General features: G+C 36.3%; 1 long non-coding RNA gene across 1 annotated transcript; it reads left to right on the top strand.

Moving 5' to 3' along the window:
• Positions 1-253: 253 nt before the first annotated feature.
• Positions 254-13642, top strand: LOC117315632. Its single transcript, XR_004529731.1, has 2 exons — positions 254-549; positions 13121-13642. It is a non-coding gene; the product is annotated as an uncharacterized LOC117315632 (long non-coding RNA).
• Positions 13643-21284: the final 7642 nt, after the last annotated feature.

Genomic DNA, 21284 nt, shown 5'->3' with positions numbered 1-21284 from the left:
TGACCCCGACATATAACACCATCCATCACCGACACTGACCCCGACATATAACATTATCCATCACCGACACTGCCCCCGACATATAACACCAACCATCACCGACACTGCCCCCGACATATAACACCAACCATCACCGACACTGACCCCGACATATGTGCACTATACATATGTAACACCATCCATTTTTGACACTCGCCGCGATATATAACACCAGATACCACCGACGCTTGGCGCGATGATAATTTTTTACCAATGATTATTTAGACAACGGGTCAGCTATGACATTTTTGCCTGTGTGGGTGCTGTCACCTATATAAACACGCAGAACAATTAATCTGTACTAACGAGAAGTGTCGCCGCTGTAGAATATTGCTGTAAGCGCAATGCAGTAGTATGAACTCCTGTCACTGAAGTATAATATATATATAAACACATTCCGGTCTTTGAACAACGCCACACAAACATAATCAGGAGAACTGCTATCTTCCTATCTCGTCTCTCGGATTTCTACGACAAAATTGTAGGAATGATGTAGTATCGCTAATACAGGTAAGTGTTTTTATTGTTTGAAATGCTTTAATTATACAGTGTATATATAAAAAAGAAATTAAATACTGAAATATTGATTTTTATGTTAATTAAAACACACGTAGATAAAATAATCATTACAAAAACATAGTATTTTTATTGTTTTCTCTCAGATACACAATAACGTTAATTTCGTTTTCCGTTATAATAATTAACATTACACGATGGTAGCAATAAAGGAAATGTTCAATCATGACTGAAGGCTTGATAATGTATATACGTATATCTGATCTTCACGCTAAACGTGTATAATGGGTGGTTAACTATAAGTCTACTTTAACAGGTTTAAGAGTATGACGTTCTTAGCAATACAAAAGATAGGCAATGATTTAATAATAGGAAAATAAATTAATTATGAATTTTCCTAAAGCATCCTCAAGAGCGATTGACAGCCATTAGTTAGATATATCATATCATTATTCAAAAATCCTGTCATATTGTAGGATTATCCTATAACAATAATTGATGAATTCCGCCACATTTATTCAGAGCATCGTTTGAAGAAGTAAAAACGTGTTGATGATTGAATTTACTGAAATATATTCTCTCTTTTCTTAAGTATTTCTGTTTATGCAGGCAATTCTGTCAAGTTAACATGCTTTTCATCCTCAAAATCATTGAATTGTATTAGCACGGCAATAACACATCATTTGAGCATGAAATTTGTTTCTTGTAAACCATGTTCCGTTCATTTGCATTCATAAGACGTAGCGGCATGGTCAAATGGCTGCTTTGTCCTGATGATAATTGTAATAATCACTTTGCTTTATCAGTTATCTTGGACGGAGTAATGCGGGTGTTAGGCTTGTTTTATTAGTTATCGTGGGCACAGTAATATGCATAACAGTCAATTATCAAATGTATAATGATATTTCATCTACAGATCGCTAAATAGTAATGTATTACATTCCGGCAATCAAACCCAGATGATGTTTTAATCAGCAATACAAATCAACTTTGTTTGATTTGATCAACAGGTTACAAGATCTGTACGAACTATTATTCCGAAGAAAACATGTGGTTTTATTGTGACCCACAGCAGGACATGAACAGTCAGACATATTAACTAAATGAAGTTAAAGATAGAAGTAAAGCATCTGGCGAGAATATGTAGTAATATTCCTGTTCGTAAGTTTCTAATCCAACTACATTGTTTAACGACCAGTAGGGTGCCGTATTTCACCAATCTGATTAACGCGTGGTTATAGCTATTCCACATTCAAATAAAACAAAATTAAACGAGTTTGATCAAATTCCGTTTTTGTTATATTTCCTTTGGTAATTACATCCGTTTTCTTAAGTTTGGAATATCGCATTGATTTTAATGTACATGTATTTAATTAAGTCAAAACTGTATATCATATATATCCGTAATGCTTACACAATAGAGATAATTAAATGAATATCAATGTCTTATCGACGCCTGTATGAAGGCATTTGAACCATGTTAGTATTAAGAGACAGCTGGTATGTTTTGTTGTTTCTACAAGATAAAGAATATAACTCCAAGTGTAGTTTAGTATGGACGAACTATACAGTAACACATGTATCAATACACTTGTCATGGTAATGACGTTGCTAAAACGGTATCTTCAGATTTTTTTTGTACTTTAAGGACAAGCTTTCTTTAGGTTTATCGATCCAAGATTTGTATTAATGTCTTCATGTGAATATGTTACATCAATTTCGTTAGGGACACAAAGAGAGATACGCCGATGCTGATTTGATGTAGCTGGTTCAATTCAAAAAATAAATTTCGAACTTTTATATTGTCAGCTCTTTCAGGTTACAATAAATATATCAATACATTTCGCGTCACTCTCGTTTGCATTTCTTCAACTAATCGTGTTGCTTAAATTCGTCTTAAGAACCTGATTGGTTTTTAAGTTATCTTCTTCAGAATATGTCTCATTCGTCAATTTAAACATTTATACAAGATCGCCATTCTAATTTGTCTAAACAATAGTTAATATCATTGACACACTTATTGCTATCAGTAATCACAAGTTAATGCCACTGACATCATTACTGCATTCACTAGTTAATACCACTGACAACATTATAACCGGGAATGAACACTAGTTAATACCACTGACAACATTATTACCGGGAATGAACACTAGTTAATACCACTGACAACATTATAACCGGGAATGAACACTAGTTAATACCACTGACAACATTATAACCGGGAATGAACACTAGTTAATACCACTGACATCATTATAACCGGGAATGAACACTAGTTAATACCACTGACATCATTACTGCATTCACTAGTTAATACCACTGACAACATTATTACCGGGAATGAACACTAGACAATATTACAGACATCATAATTGTCATCGATAGTTAATATCGCTGATATCGGTATTGTCATCGATAGTTAATATCACTAACATCATTATTACCATTGATAGTTAATATCACTCATATCGCTAACATCACTATTACCATTGGTAGTTAATATCGCTAACATCACTATTACCATTGATAGTTAATATCGCTAACATCACTATTACTATCGATAGTTAATACCGCTAACATCACTATTACCATTGATAGTTAATATCACTAACATCACTATTACCATTGATAGTTAATATCGCTAACATCACTATTACCATTGATAGTTAGTATCGCTAACATCACTATTACCATTGATAGTTAATATCGCTAACATCACTATTACCATTGATAGTTAATGTCGCTAACATCACTATTACCATTGATAGTTAATATCGCTAACATCACTATTACCATTGATAGTTAATATCACTCATATCGCTAACATCACTATTACTATCGATAGTTAATATCGCTAACATCACTATTACTATCGATAGTTAATACCGCTAACATCACTATTACCATTGATAGTTAATATCGCTAACATCACTATTACTATCGATAGTTAATGTCGCTAACATCACTATTACCATTGATGGTTAATATCGCTAACATCACTATTACCATTGATAGTTAATATCGCTAACATCACTATTACCATTGATAGTTAATATCGCTAACATCACTATTACCATTGATAGTTGATATCGCTAACATCACTATTACCATCGATAGTTAATATCGCTAACATCACTATTACTATCGGTAGTTAATACCGCTAACATCACTATTACCATTGATAGTTAATATCGCTAACATCACTATTACTATCGATAGTTAATATCACTCATATCGCTAACATCACTATTACCATTGATAGTTTACATCGCTGACATCATACCGGTAATTGATATCAGTAAACACATAATTGTCTTCAATAAAATATATGTAGCATTTATAGCTCAGGCAAATGGTGAATGACACGATAATGGGGCATACCTCCTTAATTATTCAGATATGTTATTTGATTTTGTTATCCCAATCTAACGTCACACAACACTAACATTCACACAAAGTCCTAATCTCTATGATCTTGTGGAGAATAAAGGTCGATAACAGTACACCAGGCCAATTAAACCAGACCTACCCTACATCTATAGATGAAAGGTTTCTCGGAAAGCCATTATAAAAACACATTTAACTTTTTTTGAATAATATAAACATTGTGCATCTAGAACAAGTGCTTACCCGAAAGTCTAAATGTGTGTAAAACTTGGTGTCTTGATGTGTTTTTCGTTTGGCATGGATTACATTTATGTCATAATAAATGAGGATATCATCCAAAGGGAATTCCAAAGCATCTAGAAGTGTAATCACATATTTGACAGGCAAACTGTATCGTTTCGAAAAAGTTGTGCATGACTGGTTAGAACTTTAATGCACATTAGACCGTACCAACCAATTAGTGCTGGTTTGTAAATGACTATTATATGGCTAGATATGTTGACTTTACGGTGTGAGCGTGCAGACATGTTTGATACAACAGTCAGGTACTCTACAGGAGCGAGCTAGGTAAGCTGTTTCATTGAAGTTATATTTGCAGGTTGATCTTGTCGATTGCTAGTGATCAGATTATTTGGTATCACAATAGAACACGAAATTCAGATAAACTCTGTAAATATTATCAGGGGTGTCGTGTGTTTCAGATTCAAACACCTTGTTAAAACAGACGGCTAGAGCGATCACCGGTTTGAATTTATCCATTTTGTTCAGTTTTGTTTGCAACTTGCTGTTGCTAGGATCAACTGGCCAACCATTACTAATTTTTTTCATTTTATTTCTATATTTTAAGTGTCTTGTTGTTTAAGCTCTCATTTCGGTCACAATGTCTTAAAACTTTGTTGGAATTCATGTGTTTAATATATTACGATATTAACCTATATCTTGTATGTTTCTGAGATTGCGGCTCACTTTAGGAGTTTAGCTCTAATCGTTTGTCCCTGTAAGGAAGGTTTCGAGCTCTGTTCCCTTGCCGAGACACGACAGAGTCTATAGAGATAGTTGTAGCTCCTGCTTTGCGCTCGGCATTTTGGGAGTAGGGATGATTGGTTCGCCAGTTGTCAGTATAATGTGGCTGGGCGTGGCGTCTTTTTGGGTGTCTTAGAGAGTATACTTCAGTGAGGTAGCACTATAAAGTCGGGGTAATATCCGCGCTATCACAAGGAGATGAACACGAACATACTGCGGCCTCAAACAATACGCACACACGCATGCATTTTGTCACGGGGTGGGGTGCGAGAGGGATGGGCTGGGCGTCTTTAAATAACCATCCAATAGCTATTGATGAGACGTTAATAATACCAAACAATTTACTTATATAGATATAGGCTGATCTATTAAGATGTTATCGTAACCTTTCAGCGGTCATCGCGTACAAATGGAGGTAAACCGAAGCCTCTTAGGAGTTTACCAGTTAAGCCTCAATTTACCAACCGTGTGGGGACACGCCGGAATTATTCTCCAGTTAAAATCGAATAATCAATATTTAGTGCTTTACTACATACACAAAACCGAAATTGCTAATTCTAAATGCAAGCAAAATAAATCACATTTGTCTGTCCTCCCATTAACTTTGATGATGATGGAGGGTTTTCCAGACAGAAGAAAGAACTTCAAATGAAAATGTTATATTAATGATTAAAACAAGGCTTCATGCCTCAGTTTAATGCTATTACTTTGGAGAAATTTGAAACACATTTCGCAGATTTAAGTATAGACAAGATCAAAATTTCATTTTGTGCTGAAGTGATTTGTTAATATAATTTGAAATAATGTATATCACAAATAGGCTGAGTTATTTATTGGGTAGGCTTGAAGTAATGAATAACGTTAACATACGTGATGGAACATTATATATATTTCCATATGTCTTGATACGACAGCTGGCTGGATAATGCATATTTCGGAATAGACAGGCTTCCAACGAGTTTTACAGTCGCTCACCTTAACCAACAGACATATATTTCTATGACCTTTTGAATATTTATAAATAGGTATAACATGTTATAATCCCGTCTAATCAATAAAACAAACCATCTAAACCATCAATTTATTCCTGTTAACTGTTTCATTTGGTATTGTTTAACGTCCGATTTACACAGCAAGGTCATTTAAGGACAATGTCAACAAATGATGGCGCCACTGGCGGGCGTTGTTGATGACATCATGCTAAAACCCCTCACATTGACACGGTAGCCTGACACTCTATCTGGTCGCCTTTGGTTTGCCTCAACCATGGGATAGAACCCATAACATCCATCACAGGGGCGAAAGGACAACAAATAAGGCAACGTGAAAGGAGAAAAATAATATTGGTTAGAAAAAGCAAAATATATCGAATTCAGTCGCCTGTAACGAATATTGCAATGGCGGCAGCAAGTACAATGCTTTGTAAATAGAAAACAAAAAAAACCCCAAAAAAACAAACAAAACCCCCCCAAAAAAACAACAACATATGAACGTCCATCGCCGCCTAACTATCAGCACTGCAGGCCCTTGGCATCACTGACGAGTACTAGGAGGACCAAACAGCTGTATGATGTCCCTAACATCACTGACGAGTCATAGGAGGACCAAACAGCTGTATGATGTCCTTAACATCACTGACGAGTTCTAGGAGGACCAAACAGCTGTATGATGTCCCTTACATCACTGACGAGTACTAGGAGGACAAAACTGTTGTATGATGTCTCTTACATCACTGACGAGTCCTAGGAGATCAAAACTGTTGTATGATCCTAACATCACTGACGAGTCCTAGGAGGACCAAACAGCTGTATGATGTCCCTAACATCCCTCACGAGTCCTAGGAGGACCAAACAGCTGTATGATGTCCCTAACATCCCTCACGAGTCATAGGAGGACCAAACAGCTGTATGATGTCCTTACTCACCGACGAGTCCTATGAGGATCAAACAGCTGTATGATGTCCCTAACATCCCTCACGAGTCCTAGGAGGACCAAACAGCTGTATGATGTCCCTAACATCACTGTCGAGTCCTAGGATGACAAAGTAGCTGTATGATGGTCTTAGCATCACTGACGAGTCCTAGGAGGACAAAACTGTTGTATGATGTCTCTTACATCACTGACGAATCCTAGGAGGACAAAACTTATGTATGGTGTCCCTAACATCACTGGCGAGTCCTAGGAGGACCAAACAGCTGTAAGATGTCCCTTACTCACTGACTAGTCCTAGGAGGACCAAACAGCTGTATGACGTCCCTAACATCACTGACGGGTCCTAGGAGGACCAAACAGCTGTATGATGTCCCTAACATCACTGTTTGGTCCTAGGAGGACCAAACAGCTGTATGATGTCCTTAACATCACTGACGAGTCCTAGGAGGACCAAACAGCTGTATGATGTCCCTAACAGCCCTCACGAGTCATAGGAGGACAAAACAGCTCTATGATGTCCCTAACATCACTGTCGAGTCCTAGGATGACAAAGTAGCTGTATGATGATCTTAGCATCACTGACGAGTCCTAGGAGGACCAAACAGCTGTATGATGTCCTTACTCACCGACGAGTCCTAGGAGGACAAAACTTATGTATGATGTCCCTAACATCACTGGCGAGTCCTAGGAGATCAAAACTGTTGTATGATGTTCCTAACATCACTGACGAGTCCTAGGAGGACCAAACAGCTGTATGATGTCCTTACTCACCGACGAGTCCTATGAGGATCAAACAGCTGTATGATGTCTCTAACATCCCTCACGAGTCCTAGGAGGACAAAACAGCTCTATGATGTCCCTAACATCACTGTCGAGTCCTAGGATGACAAAGTAGCTGTATGATGGTCTTAGCATCACTGACGAGTCCTAGGAGGACAAAACTGTTGTATGATGTCTCTTACATCACTGACGAATCCTAGGAGGACAAAACTTATGTATGGTGTCCCTAACATCACTGGCGAGTCCTAGGAGGACCAAACAGCTGTATGATGTCCCTCCCTTACTCACTGACGAGTCCTCCTATGAGGATCAAACAGCTGTATGATTTCCCTTATATCACTGACGAGTCCTAGGAGGACAAAATAACTGCATGGTGAATGTGTATTGATCATTTGGTCTGGGGTATCAAACTCTCAATTTGTATTGAAGAGTAGTTCTGTATTTTGTGTCTTTTGTAATATCATGTACATACCTTATCTCTACAATATGTAATTGTAATATTCATATAAGTATTTTTTCGAATAAATACATTTTGATATAGTTAAAACAACAGAGTTGATCTGAGGATCTTTTCAAACAATGATGAAATAAACTAAGGTTCACTTTCAGTGATATATTCCGAAATTGTCCGATTGTGAACTCGATTTTCATTGGTATCGTTTGTCAGGTGTAATGCGGTATAATACTGAAGTCTTCTGGTTCTAAATTGATTTGTAACACAGGTATGTGCATCTGCAAATGACGTAACGTGTACATTGTGTATATCAATAAAAAGGAAAATGTTTGGCCGAAAGGTACTCTCATCTTGCCATGGATATAATGTCACTCTCTAAAAAAAAAATAAAAAAAAAAATAAGGAAAGTACCTGATACTGTGAGGAGTGAGTATAGCGAGTTAAATGCTTAAATGTGAGAATATTATTTTCCGTTAGGAATCATTAGAATAGATTAGGTAAATAAAAAGAAGGCAAACCTGACCATAAAGGAGAAATACTTGATACGTGAATTTCCATGCTAAGATTTAGGTCCTAGGTACTTATTTATCTACTACATTTATCAATTCTAACACAAACCAATATTTTCTCCGGAAAGAACTACTTCGATGATTTATATATCATTGGTGTTGGCCCCAGGATAGAGTTGCTGTCTGTGCCTAATTGTGTGCTGTTGTTGAGCTTCCATATTAGTGAGTTTCCTTAATTCCAATGGTGTCCTCTCCAGAATAAAAGCTAATCATCAAGATGTTTGTGTTCATTGCAGCCAAAAGCTTTTCCTCTGTATCCATATGACAACGGTCGATGAGTTAATTCATGTGATCTGTTTAATGGCATTTAATTTGAATCACAAATACACACAATTTGCTTATACAAATTAAAAGCCTCAATTTCCAAATACGTGTCATTGTGTGGTAAGAGACATGGACATTAGCCGAGACTGAGACGATTGTTTGTAATAATGTCTACATACCTGTACTGGGTTTTAGGGCATAAAGTGCCTGTACAGATCTTCTTCAGAATATATCTGGGCGTGGCCATACCAAATAAGTCAGCGTGTAACAGCGTTCTACATGCTGGTAAAGTTATATATAGTTTTATCATCGTGGAGCTGTTTGTAGTGTCCTATTAATAAACAATAAGATACACATAACATATGCCATACATATACGAACATATATTATTTTAATACATATAACCATCTGCTCTCATTGTACACTAAGATTTCTGAGCTTACGTGGGTTGATGATAGGGGTCGTAATGATAATCCTATTGCTATGATCTGTATTTCTAAACACTCATTTATTTTCTCATACTACTTATTATATTATAAATAGTACACCACGGAAACACCCATATTCAACTCAAAACATATATTACACATCGTAGGCAGATGGGACTGAGTAACAATTGTTCTGCTCAAAGGCATAGCAACACACTGCCGTCTGTGGGATACGAACTTACAAATAATTGTCAATAGATCACTGTAGCTGGGTCATGAGCTCTCTATCATTGGTTTATTACTGAACTCATAATAATCTCCAACCAAGGCCAGATAATCATTTACTTTTTTCATTGACTATTCGTTCTTTGGTAATAGTCAGGCATAAGAATACCGAAAATGTTTACGAGATTCAACAGTTACAAGGGAAACAAAACATATGTGAAGCAACATAAACTAACAGAGTAACGTTTAGGAGACAGCAGCACAACAGGGATCGATTTGGAAAAGTACATGGAAGCCTTTAGTTAACTATTTGTGAAAGTATGATATACGCCTAGCTCAATATTTACCACTTTCCTAACCAGCACGATGTCGTCAATATAGGAAATCCATCAATCGGATATAAGTCTTTCTTCAGTACGTTTTCTCTGTATTTTCCCTGATTTTCAACTACTGAGCTTGCTTCAATAGCTAAAATATTAGATACTCGCTTGTTTAAACTGACTTCAACAATAGTATGGTTTGTTGAGACAATGCGTAGTTTGATCAAAATACCTTACAATGGTATGTGTGACGTCGATATTTAAGGACTTCCACGTGGTATATGTCCAATTCCGAATGTACACTTCTTATAAACAGACAATGTATTCGATGTAACTTGTAAAGATGATTACACAAATATTTGGTATTGATTCTTAATACGAACATACCAAGTGAAAACAACAAACATTTTACCCAGAAAACACTACGAATACAGTATGAAAACATCGTTTCACGTGCTGAATTTCCACACATTACATTAGTTAAATATTAATATGCCTGAAAAAATGGTCTCCGTTTCATTTCCGTAAATTGTATTTTCTTTGCCATCTATTTACATAAAATAATTATAATTTAACACGAAACTATATTTTATGTCTTCATGTTTTGAATAAAAAGCAAAACAAAACAAAAACGTCGACTGGATTTTGCGGAGCGGAAGGACACGGTAAACGATGGTGCATTGACGAGACCATCGATTGTTCCATTGATATTAGCATCTTTCCGTATATAGTAATGAAAAGTTAATAGTTTTTTTCTCCGATCACCCTAATGTAAACGATAAAAAAATGCTGGCACAAATGGTGACGCCGCTGACAATTGATCGTGAATTTGAGAATGTGTCCCATATTAACGTTTCTAATGCATATCATGTATATTACCTCCATCAATATAGGAAATAAGGGAACTAACTCATATCTTGTTCAAAATTATTTCATAATGTTAGACATTATATTTTACAGATAAGATAAGTTTTTAAAGAATGTAATAAGCAGGTTGAAGGCAACAGTTTATACTACATTGTATATAGTTTACCAACACGAATAAATGATATTTGCAGATAAGTTGTAAATAATTTGTACTTGTTGTTACTGTTGAAGGCTGAATCATGTCACAACACTTCTAAATAGATGTGAGTAAATATGACCACACCCATTTAGAATCCAGTGTAGGCCGAAGTCACGGATGTGTTATTTATGAAGGAAATGCGCCGTACCACACCCATTCAGAATCCAGTGTAAGCCGAAGTCACGGATGTGTTATTTATGATGGAAATGTGTCGTGAAGACAATATCCCTTATACAACATCAATCTGTATTAACTGGTGATGGTTTTCGTGATACTTAATTATCCTCTTAGTGGATTATATCCCAAACGTCATCAGAAAATCTCAATTTACACTTGAAGTGATCACTTCGTGTTTGATAATGTCGAGCATTTACGTAGGACTTCAAAGTTGTTGACGGATTATTGTATTGCTAGTTATAAATGTCAATAGTATGGACTTAAAGACTGTTCCTAACATTGACATTACCTTAAGTAAGAGTCATGTTAATTTTTTATTTTGAATACCTCATTTTAAATCTTATTAATGCTAATCATATTTGCGATGTGGATTTTTTATTTTAAATGGATGCCATTAAATGTTCATGGTGTTTTAACTCGTGTAGATGTTGTCTGTCAACATCAATACAATATAGCATAGTTTTGAAAAGTGAATTTACTGTAACGTTTATGGAGCTGTCATTTTCTTGATGTTTACTGATTTGTTCTCCGTTTTTTGTTTTGATTTGATTGGTATACATATAGCCAATGAGCGATACTGCACGACTGTATACGACTACATATGTATATATATAGTAGTCGCATGCTCTCTGACCTGTATCATGTACTACATATCATGGTTATATCTGTTTTAAATCATTGACATATATATATAGCTATATATCTTATACTTATTTTTTTCCTGATGTATTAACTACAGCCAGAGAGCTTGTTAGGTAGGGGCTACCCGATCACCTGTTCTCTGGTCACCCGATCACCTGTTCTCTGGTCACCCGTTCTCTGGTCACCCGATCACCTGTTCTCTGGTCACCCGATCACCTGTTCTCTGGTCACCCGATCACCTGTTCTCTGGTCACCCGATCACCTGTTCTCTGGTCACCCGATCACCTGTTCTCTGGTCACCCGATCACCTGTTCTCTGGTCACCCGATCACCTGTTCTCTGGTCACCTGATCACCTGTTCTCTGGTCACCCGATCACCTGTTCTCTGGTCTTTATCCTGTGATATTGCCTATCAAACTATGTTTATGTAATGTACATTATTGTTAAGATTATTATAATATGTAATGTACATTATTGTTAAGATTATTATAATATGTAATGTACATTATTGTTAAGATTATTATAATATGTAATGTACATTATTGTTAAGATTATTATAATATGTAATGCACATTATTGTTAAGATTATTATAATATGTAATGCACATTATTGTTAAGATTATTATAATAAGTAGCTGTATTGTTATATTCTAAAACATAAATATATTCATAAACTACAGCCGGAAAGTTTGCTGGGTAGGTGCTTCCCAATCACCCGGTTTCTGCTCTGTATTCTAGCTGTGATATTACTTTTTACATTATATATTTGTAATTGATATATTTATTCTTAATTCTTATGAAGAAAATTATAATGTACTAATCATTTTGATTATAGACATGTCATTAATATATCTTATTTCGATGTAAGTATTGTCTTGTAAATTCTTAAAGTATGTTGTTGTACCTTATATATATACATGTATGTCTTTTACAGGGCCGTATTGAAAACTAGATGAAAATCTTAATATGTAGCCTGTCTAAATAAAATAATTTATTACCATTATTATAATTGTATATTCCGATAATTTAGAACCCACCAAAGTCTGTCCATTATGTATTCGTCATCTTTGGTGTTAAATGCAACAGTCGTAAGAATCTGAGTATAACTGGTCCATAAACAGTTTCCGTTGGTCGAGGGATTAGTAAGTTAACAATTTACATGACACTCTAATAATTAAGGCTGACGTATGATTTTTTGATGAAGAGTATAATGCAAAACAATCCTATTAACCTTCAGAACAAATAAGGATTTGGCAGTAGTTTGTTAATACACGTTTTCCCGTTTATATTTTACAGGTTGGCAGCATAAACTTCCACACATTTTTGTGAGGAAAGGAGGAACTGATTTACCAGCAGGATGCTAATGTATTTCGGGCTTCAGCTGATGATACTGCCATGTTTGTTCTACTGTGGTGACTGTATTCTCCTGAAGTCGCTCCTCACACTACAAGATATGGATACATACGGTATTTCAGCAGATGATATTTTGTCGTTCGAGAGACAGAGATATGACTCAGGAAAACCGCTGATAAGTGGCGTACGGGGATTTCATCCATGGGGAGGTAAACGAAGCTCGCCAAGTCATAAGAATTGGAATATTTTAGTAGCGATTAACTACGGGATTGAGGGGAATCATCGACGGCCAGCCTGGTCTCATGATAGCCTGCAGAAACATGATATGTCATGAGGATTCAACAAGTTATCAAGGAAGTTTTGATTTAAAGAATTAATCCTTAGTTTGTATATCTTTTGATCTATACCAAACGACCTAAAGACCTTGTCATCAATGTGTATGAATAAAACTTTCTGTACAAACATTTTCGGTTTTTGTTTGAATCATTTTACACGTAAAACAAATATTCGTCGAATTCCAGAAGCGTAAACTTCCTCCTCGGTGAAAGTTTATTAAAAAATAATAATTAATGATAGAATTATACCTCGACGATATCAGTTTTAATGATTAAGGAGTGACGCCTAAAACCAAACAATGTCACATTGGGACGGGTCTCTAGGGGGACACCAACACTCAGGGTCATATGAGGATGGGTTTTTAATGAACAACAGCAAATAGGGTCATATTTATGAGGACTAGTTTCTTGGGGATACCGACAGCAACAAGAGCTGTCACCGAGGGGGTGACACGTATACGCTTTTCCATGATTGGTTTGGATACTTTATGAAGCTGCCTATTTATGGCATAATCATTTACATTGTCTTCAATTTTGTTTGATTTGGTATCCAGTAACTACTCAGCTGGCAGCCATTCCAAAAAGTCGGGACAAATGATTCATTGAAAATTGACATTCGCATAGCCAGATCACATAGCTGAACACTTGCTCAGTCGGATGAAACTCACAATTTTTTCTTGTTAAAAGTGGCATAATTTGTTTAAAAGGACTTTTGGGGAAAATCACAGCACCATGTGGTCTTTTAACTATACAACAGTTCTGTGAAAACTGAGGAAATGCATAACTGGACAAAATTATAACCATTTTTCAAATAAAGGGGCATAACTATGTAAAAGACGTTTTTTCGGAAAAAGCATTTATTGGAGGCATGCAGTCCTTCAACTGTGTAAAAAGTTTCAAGAAAATCCATTGAAAACTAAATAAATCCATAGCGGGACAAACTTGTAACCATTTTTTACATAAAGGGTCATAACTCTTTTAAAGGAAAAAGCTGTTCCTGGCGGCAAAATTCCATGTGGTCCTTCAACTCCGTATAAAGTTTCAAGAAAATCCATCCAAAACTAAGTGTATGCATAGACGGACAAAATTTTGCTCGTTTGTACAGAAAAGGGGGTAGAACTCTATTAGAACTGGTAATTCGGCAAAATCTTTGCATAGAGCACAGCCTCACAGGGTCCTCTAACTACATACCAAATTTTAGTAAAATCCAATGAAAACAAAGCAAATGCATAGCCGGACAAGCTAGTAACCATTTTTTACATGAAGGGGCATAACTCTGTAAAAATATTTTTTCGGAAGAAGCCGTCACTGGAGACATAACTTCATGCCATCCTTCAACTCTGTATAAAGTTTCAAGAAAATCCTTCAAAAACTAAGTGAATGCATAGACGAACAAAATTTTGCTCGCCTTTAAAGAAAAAGGGGCATAACTCTATTAGAACAGGTAATTCTGTAAAATCTTTGCATAGAGCTTAGCCTCATAGGGTCCTCTAACTACGTTCCAAATTTTAGTAAAATCTATTGAAAACAAAGCAAATGTATAGCCGGACAAGCTAGTAACCATTTTTTACATAAAGGGGCATAACTCTGTAAAAAGGTGGGTTTTTTTCGGAAGAAGCCGTTACTGGAGACACAACTTCATGCCATCTTTCAACTCTGTATAAAGTTTCAAGAAAATTCATCAAAAACTAAGTGAATGCATAGCCGGACAAAATTATGACACATTTTGTATAAAAAGGGGGCATAACTCGCAAGGGCTAAATCGCAAAATCACTGCAGGGGACACAAGTTCATATGGTCTTCTAACTATATACCAAATTTGAGTGAAATCCATAAAGAAATGAGCGAATGCATAGCCGGACAAATTTTGTGACAGACGGACGGACAGACGGACAGACGGACGGACGGCTGACGGACAAGGTGATTCCAGTATACTCCCACCCGCCCCTAACTTTCGTTGCGGGGGGTATAATGATCGTATTATGATGGTTGTTATACAGGAGTATAAAAAGTCCGATCATATGAGGACGGGTATCTAAGGGATACCAACAACTGGGGTCATATGAGTGTGGGTGTCTGGTTAACACTAAGAGTCAGGTAACTTTAGGACACCAACAGACAGTGTCACTTTAGGAAGGGTTTCCAGCAGACAGCAGTCAGGGTCATATGAGTGTGGTTGTCTAAGTAAACACTAATTGTCAGGGTTATATGAGGACTTTGAACATTGTAAGGGTCAACAACTACATGTAATCGCCTCATAAGACATGCATTTATATACAGCAGGCACAGTATCCCTCTGTCAGAGACTCAGTAAGGTAGCTTCTTAAGGAGATGATTTCTAGAATCTACCTGAAACCAAGTTCAAGCTACTGCATTTAATAGCCTTGCTATTAAATACAGCGACACTACACAGAAAGTGTACAAGTAGGAAGTCACCATACGACTGTAGCAGTACCGTGGGTCCGTGCCAGATGGCATTAGAAACACAGAGAAGTACACATTCAAATGCAGAAGTAACGTTGACTCTCAAGGATGCGACTGTAGCAGTGACATTGATTTGTCATATATTCGTGTCAGATACGTCAGTAGTAGTAATGTTGAATCATGTATTCGTGTCTGATACGGCAGTAGTAGTAATGCTGAATCATGTATTCGTGTCAGATACGTCAGTAGTAGTAATATTGAATCATGTATTCGTGTCAGATACGTCAGTAGTTGTGATGTTGAATCATGTATTCGTGTTAAATACGTCAGTAGTAGTAATGTTGAATCATGTATTCGTGTCAGATACGTCAGTTGTAGTAATGTTGAATCATGTATTCGTGTTAGATACGTCAGTAGTAATGTTGAATCATGTATTCGTGTCAGATACGTCAGTGGTAATGTTGAATCATGTCTTCGTGTCAGATACGTCAGTGGTAATGTTGAATCATGTATTCGTGTCAGATACGTCAGTGGTAATGTTGAATCATGTATTCGTGTCAGATACGGCAGTAGTAGTAGTGTTGAATCATGTATTCGTGTCAGATACGTCAGTTGTAGTAATGCTGAATCATGTATTCGTGTCAGATACGTCAGTAGCAGTAATGTTGAATCATGTATTCGTGTCAGATACGTCAGTAGCAGTAATGTTGAATCATGTATTCGTGTCAGACACGTCAGTAGTAGTAATGTTGAATCATGTATTCGTGTCAGATACGTCAGTAGTGGTAATGTTGAATCATGTATTCGTGTCAGATACATCAGTATTAATAATGTTGAATCAGGTATTCGTGTCAGACACGTCAGTAGTAGTAATGTTGAATCATGTATTCGTGTCAGATACATCAGTAGTAAAATTGAATCATGTATTCGTGTCAGATACGATAGTAGTAAAATTGAATCATGTATTAATGTCAGATACGTCAGTAGTAGTAACATAACTCTCTTTAGATACTACTTCTAATGCTGAAGCAATACCTCGTCTCAAAATCTTGATGAGTCCATGTGGCATATGAATTCCAGACGAATCTGTAATCATGAAGTGAAATATGTACTTCAATGTAATACTGGTAGCAATGTAACGGGTTCAAATCCCGCACGGCAATCTTCCCATTATAGGCCATGTTTTGTTGCTTGCTGGTCTACATGTGGCAGTGCATATTTTGTTGTGTGCGCATTTGTTTTTGCTTTCTTTTAAATTTTCCTTTTGGCAACTTAAATCAGACAACGTTAAAACGAGATATTCTAACTACCGGAAACATTCGCTTTACAAACTTGAATTATTAAAATATGTGCGCGTTTGATAAGCTTATGTTATTTGATAATCAACAACCATATTTTTATTTTCATTTGGTTATTTCCACCCCCCCCCCCCCCCCCCCCCCCCCCCCCCATTGTTTCCCCAATTGCTTGTATTTTGTAAATAATTTGAATACATTTTGCAATATCACATTAAACAGGCAATTTTCTACTTACATGATTGCGTTAATCCCCAATGTGTTCGAGAACATAATAATGCACCAAAACATCAACGAACAGGTTAAAAGAAAGGTGGCCTCGGCGTGGAAGAATAGTTAAGCCAATATAGTCAGTGTTTTCTACCAATACTCTTATCTGATGTTGTACCTAACGTAAGTTATAGATGACGTCTTCCATGTCGATTATATGTAGGTTATAATTAGTGAGTATCAAATAGTGCAGAAGATCAACAATCAATACTCATTTAATATATTGATGTAATTGCCGAAATGGTCTGACGAGGTCCGAGAACAGAAGCTAATGTCAGCCAAAAACAAAAACAAAACCCGATAACCCATGGGTTTTCAGTCCGTCCCATGTCGCTCATCAGAATGCTCCATAGCTTATGAGTAGCATTGTATCAAACACTGCATGCCAGACATTTTGAAATCCATGACAGTGACCACGGCTCCTTTGTATTGTAGCTATTTCTGTATAGCCTACGGTTTGGTAATTACCGCATAAGGAATTGTATGTGTCGTACAATGACGGTGACCTGGTGGATATGCTGGCTTAACGATATCCTTTGTAGATTCGTTCTGACGTTAAAGAGTCCACACAATTATGACTCAAAAACAGGAGGTATAAACACAGAACAAGTCCTACTGGATTTAATGATACAACTACAACACATACAGCCGCACAAGGTTAACCAATTCCCATAATAAATCTAACCAAAAATAAATAGATAAACAAAAGGGGGGTATGGAATAACTATTAATGAGGTACCAGTCCATGGCTTCTGTACCGTAACGTCACTAACACACATAAACTCTCACGCTTTTACAATCAATGTGTTGCAGAAAGATTAGCACAAAAATCATGTTTTCATTCTCACACACTATCACTCAAAACATTTTCAAAGTAGGTAAAGAGCTGCTACATACAACATATAGCATACATTATGGGTACATCAAATTTAACTGAATGACGATAGTTTCTTTTTAATTCGATAAATCACATTCATGAATGAAAAAAAAACAACAACAACAAAAACGCACATTTCTAGTTAAGTGACACTACTCTCTAAACCCACTGCCGTTACATATCTATGCTTTACGCGTGATGCATTTAATGGATCTGACATTAGCATGCTTACGTCCAATTGTTAAAAATTCTTTGAAAATATATTTGAACAAAAATATGGATACATTGTGGCCTGACTTCTGGATAAGTATTTAACAACACTGCACACTTCATGTTACATGTACATGTACGTCATACCTATTTTGAAGTAATTATAAAACGACTATGTGTGGTAGTTATGGGCTGGCTTATCAGCTTATCAATTATTAGATGGTTTCAAATCTGGCATTATATTAATCGCTGATTATACTAGTTAATCTGGAAACTCCTGGGAACTTTTGAATTGGTTTTTTTTTAATTATTCATTTGTAGAAAGAATTTACCATTACAGAATTGTATAGTATCATATACCCATATATGTGACATGTAGAGGTTACACAACGAATGGTTATTGTATATGGTATTGATTTCACTCGAGTTATCTATTTTTCAAAAGTTATAAAAACACGAGCTTTAGCGAGTGCTTTTTGTAACTTTTGAAAAATAACTAAAGATAGTATTTATCAGGTGTGGCGCAAGGATATTACCTAATTTGAAATGCCGCTTATTGATATCCAAAATTGACAAATTCGGAAATGTATAAGAGATTACAATTTATCAAAAATTATAACAAAATGATATATAGGTTTATTCTTTCGAAACAATAAATTGATAAAAATCTATATATATGTTCAAGAATATAACAAAACCACTGCGAACTGCTTCCGTGCCAAAGGTCACCGCGTCAACCAATCAAAACGTATTCAGAGTTTATTCCACGTATGGTATAAATTAGATGTTATTCACCAGTTGTAATCATTATTTCATGCCTTAGGAATTGAATAACACCCACCTATTGTGGCAGAGAGAAGTCCCTGATATCATGTACACACAGATTATTGAGCAATATACGTCCCTTGATTAACATTTAACATTGAACAAATGACACTTAGGTACTTTTAGCTTCCATGTACATTTGTATAACCAGTTGTACATTTTGTACTTAAAGCTTCCGTGTACATTTGTACATTCTTATGGAATGTGCATATAGGACAAAGTTTTAAGAAAGTGTATTGATCGATGTTTTCCAGCCTGTCAGATAACTATTATTTACAACTTATTGCTACTGTTAATATGTATGTGTATGTAAAAGAGTGTTTGTACATAGGAAATGACTATTACCCCCCCCCCCCTTCTTTTTCTTCCATCTCTCCCTTTTTCTCCTTCTCTCATTTATAGATTTTTTTTGATATATATACATATATATATATATGGGGCAAAGAAGTAATTCAAACAGTGTAAACAATAAGGTTTGTTAAATTTTCGAGGCAATCCGCCCCTTTATCAAAACACAAAAAATCACAAATACAATCACATAATATATATAAGAAGTACTGGAAATACAATATAATACAATAAGAATAATGTTTTAGTAACTGGAGAAACCACCATGAACCCTTCGGCAAACGTGGGCCGAAGGCGGATACTAGCGTGACTGCATCATGTTCAAACACTAGAACGCTATGCGACCAACGGCAGAGATATTTTGAATTCTCCCGCACGTGAAAGTATTCCGAAGAGTTCAAAGACGATTCGTCCCTAAACACTGCTAGTGGACGACATTGCATTTATATAAAAAAATGTTGCATTATCGTCTCTACAGTGATTGATTAAATATCGTGTACAAAGTCTGAAAAACTTTAGAAAAATATGTGTTAGATCATAAGAATTATAGAGAGTGGTGTGAAAAAACTGCTACAAATATTTATCAAGACTGAAAATATAAGAAATACGAATGCCGAAGTGTCCCTACAGGACGCTACGGGAAACAGACGATTCGGACCAACTCGGACCTAGATGCTGCTGCATGATGGCGGGAGGCGACTAAATGTGAGTCTCAAAGAGCAACAATGAATAGATGCCCCAAAAAGTACAGCAATTATGAAAAATTTAACAAATTGAATAATTAACTACATGAATTGTCAGATATAATGGTCAGATGGAGAGTATATCCAGAAGACGTCTTTAACGTTCGTTCATACCCCGAGGGTAGCAGGTTTGGAGATTGGTGATCCAGTATCTTTCTCTGGAACGACGTTTAGTTTCATTCCAGGTAGGACAGCGATCAATTGCGACCACCTGCATATCCTTCCAACTGTGACTAGGTAAATTGAAATGCCTTGCCACAGGAAAGTCTGGTCTGTTTTGCTTGATGGAGCAACGGTGATTGTTGATTCTGATGTTGAGCTTTGTGCTGGTTTCTCCAACATACTGCATTTTGCATTTTTTGCGGGAGAGGAGATATACAACATTGGCTGATGTGCATGTCAGTGTTTGTAAAATGTGATAAACACGGTTGTTTATTTCACATTTAAACGTGTCTGTGGACTCAGTGTATGGGCACAATTTGCACGTTGTTTTGCTGCATGTGTTGAAGGAGCCTGTTGTAACGACAGAGGCAGATGAATGTAATTTGCTGCTCACCACCAGATCTCTTACATTTTTAGGTCTACGATAGGCCAATAACGGTGGTTCTGGAAAGATCCGTTTGAGTGCAGCTGACGACTCGATGATGCGCCAATGATTATGTAAAATGGAAGAAATAGACGGCAAGTTAGGATGGAACGTGACAACACAAGGGACCCTTTGTGTCGGAGTTCTGACTTTGTATTCTAGAAGGCTGGCTCTGTCAAGTACCCTGACTTTGT

Source organism: Pecten maximus, chromosome 2 (assembly GCF_902652985.1).
Source record: "Pecten maximus chromosome 2, xPecMax1.1, whole genome shotgun sequence".
NCBI lineage: Eukaryota > Metazoa > Mollusca > Bivalvia > Pectinida > Pectinidae > Pecten > Pecten maximus.
Note: the sequence above shows the minus strand (reverse complement) of the source record. Positions and strands in the feature narration are given on the sequence as shown.